This window comes from Bos indicus, chromosome 23 (genome assembly GCF_029378745.1).
Source record: "Bos indicus isolate NIAB-ARS_2022 breed Sahiwal x Tharparkar chromosome 23, NIAB-ARS_B.indTharparkar_mat_pri_1.0, whole genome shotgun sequence".
Taxonomy (NCBI): Eukaryota; Metazoa; Chordata; class Mammalia; order Artiodactyla; family Bovidae; genus Bos; species Bos indicus.
Genome location: NC_091782.1, coordinates 28733834 through 28737095, shown reverse-complemented (window position 1 = coordinate 28737095; position 3262 = coordinate 28733834). Strand labels below are relative to the sequence as shown.

At 42.8% G+C, this 3262-nt stretch overlaps 1 pseudogene; it reads left to right on the top strand.

Annotated features, from left to right (window-relative positions):
- Positions 1-1742: 1742 nt before the first annotated feature.
- LOC109576692 (olfactory receptor 1M1-like) lies at positions 1743-2649 on the top strand (annotated as a pseudogene).
- Positions 2650-3262: the final 613 nt, after the last annotated feature.

The following is a 3262-nucleotide window of genomic DNA, read 5'->3' as shown; positions in this document are numbered from 1 at the left end:
AGCGTCAGGCCAAAACCATAAAGCTGTACGTTTTCTGGAATCAATAAAGCTGGTAAAGCCACTGATTAAGTAACTGGGAGCGAGTTGTTGAAAGTACAAAGATGGTAACTGTAAAAAGTTGAGAAAAAGACAAAAATGAGGATCATTTTGTAGTTTAAAAAAAGTGTTATACTACTAATATAGATTTTAGGGATGAAGTAAGAAGATGAATCAGTGTTTCCAGTCTTACTAAGAGAATATTTGGAGGAAAAATCTTTTATTCATAAAATGTTGAAATGGAAGGAAGAACATTTCAGCACTTGGGAGGAAAGCTCATGATCCTCTCCTGTCCTCACTATCAATTAATTTATTTATTATTCATCTTGTGCAAATATACTTTATGGATGCCTACACTGGGGACACAAGGGAGAAGAAAACCAGACACGTTATTTGCCTTAATGCACTTTATGGCCCCGTGAGGGAGTCCAACACTAACTGCTGCTAAGCTGCTAAGTCGCTTCAGTCGTGTCCGACTCTGTGTGACCCCATAGACGGCAGCCCACCAGGCGCCCCCGTCCCTGAGATTCTTCAGGCAAGAACACTGGAGTGGGTTGCCATTTCCTTCTCTAATGCATGAAAGTGAAAGTGAAAGTGAAGTTGCTTAGTCGTGTCCGACTCTTCGCGACCCCATGGACGGCAGCCTACCAGGCTCCTCCGTCCATGGGATTTTCCAGGCAAGAGTACTGGAGTGGGGTGCCAGGCCTTCTCTGAACACTAACTAAATATCTTAAATAAATATTTTAACAAAATAAATATGAACAACATTGTCCGTATGACACCTATAGCAATTCTATGAAGGTGCTACGCGTGGTAGCATATGAAAAGTAGGTTTGACTTAATCAAAGAGGCAAGGGAAAACTTTCCTAAGAAAGTCACTAATTGATCTGAGACTGTGAAAGGATGAACAGGAGTTGACTCAGAATGAAGCAAAGGGAAATAGTGCACAGGAAGAAATGCAAGGCAGCCAGAGTGGCTAGCAAGCAGAGAATGAGGGGACTGTAGTGTAAGATGAAGCTGCTGAGACATCACGAGGTCAAGACAGATTGAGCTTTGTTAGATAGCTGGGGATTTTTGTTCCTTCACAAGCCCAGTGGTTCTCTGGACATCTGTTTTTAAGCAAATAACAGACGTGATCAGAGTTTCTTTTTTGAAAAGATCACTCTGGTGGCAGTGTGGAGAATATATTGAATGAGGCAAGAGTGGGACTATTCAAGCAGCTCAGAAGTTAGCAGGACTCTAGTCATTAACAATAACTTAAACTAGAGTAGTGACTGTGTAGATGGGTAGGAGCGTTCACCAAGCTCCTATGATGTGCCAAGCACTAAGCTAAGTACCGAGATGCAGGCTTTGCCTTAGTAGGCTCATGTTCTTGTAATAAAAACTGATTCATAAACAAGTCCTTATGCCATCCAATAATATGAAGACTAAGAGAACTCTTTCACCCTTAAAAAACTCCAGGAAGCTCCTGGTGTTCCCTTCATTCCCTCATCTTTGTGCCTCCTCACTTAGATCATCCTTCAGAAAGTGCAAATTCTATCCCTCTCATTGCTAATTGAGTTTCTTTTCTTCATTCCTCATATTTGTGGTATAAGGAAACCAACTGAAAAGAGAACCATCGAGGTTAGCTATAATACACTTCAGTAGCTAACTGTAGTGAATCCTCTTCATGCTGATACTTTTCTTATAACCCATCAAGACCTGAAATGAACTGCAGCAAGAACCCTGACTTTGTCCTCTCGGGACTGTCCAATGACCCAGACAAACCAAAGCTCCTCTTTGGTCTCTTCCTGGCTCTCTACTTGCTGAGTCTCTTAGGAAACTCGCTACTGCTGCTGGCTATTGGCGCTGACATCCACCTTCACACCTCCATGTACTTCTTCCTCAGCCAGCTCTCCCTGGTCGACCTCTGCTTCACTACCACCACAGCCCCCAAAATGCTGGAGACTTTGTGGACCAGCAATGGACTGATCTCCTTCTCTGAGTGCCTGGCCCAGTTATATTTCTTCATGGTTTTTGCTGATATGGGCAACCTGCTTTTGACTGCCATGGCTATCGACCGCTACACTGTCATCCGCCATCCCCTGCACTATGCACCCCTAATGATTCCTTGCAGATGTGCACCACTGGTGGGTGGGTCATGGGGAGTGGCCCACTCTATCTCTCTTGTCCATGTCCTGTTGCTATCCCAGCTCTCATTCTATAGTAATCAAGAAATTCCCCACCTTTTCTGTGATTTCAGACCACTCTTAAGGTTTTCCTGCTCTGATACCCACCTCAATGAGGACCTGATAATGGTTTTGACAGGACTCTTAGGAATCAGCCCTCTTCCCTGCATCATAAGCTCCTATGCCCATATTTTCCTTGCTGTAGCTCGGTTCCCATCAGCACGGGAAAAAGAAAGCCCTGGCCACATGCAGCTCCCGCCTCTCCATGGTCATCCTCTTCTACAGCTCGGTCTTTGCCACATACCTGAAGTCCCCGTCAGCTTCTCATGCCTCTGGGGAGCTGGGTGCTGCTGTCATGTATGACCTGGTCACCCCCACTCTCAATCCTTTCATTTATAGTCCAAGAAATAAGGATTGTCCTAACAGTTTTCACTGGAAAATCTGATTATAAACTTAATGATCCAACTTCTGTTATTTATACATATGCATAGAATGCAATTCTGATGTCATAAAACAGTGCTATAAATAAACAGTATTTCTAGGTTTCTTTTAGTGATACTACTTGTGTTTGTTTTTTATATAAAATATTCATGACCTATTTAATAGACAAATAATAGAATTTAAAACAAAAAATTTAACCTAACACTTAAAAATTGCCATACTTGCCTCACTTATAGAGGAACCATAGAAAGATTAGAGGGGAACAAAAGAATAGACAAAGATATGCTTTCTCAAACATTCTTGGAAGACTTCTCAGTGGAGAAATCTGCACTTCCAAAAGAAAATATCAACACCCTCCTTTGTAAGTCAAATGTGTCAGTTTCCTTATGAGAGCTGCCTCCTCAGTGCTTAATGAGCCAACTTGCTCCCAAGAGGGTAGATCAGAGGATTGAAGATGGTGGTGACCATCAGATAGAGCAGGGTGATAACTTGAATGGAGACTGAGCAGCAGAGACTGTAATGTAAAAGACCGTGAGAATTTCACAGCATGTGAACGTTATAGCTAGGTAGGAGGACCATGTGGGTGAGCCTTTCTCTTGCTGACCACAGCAAGAACT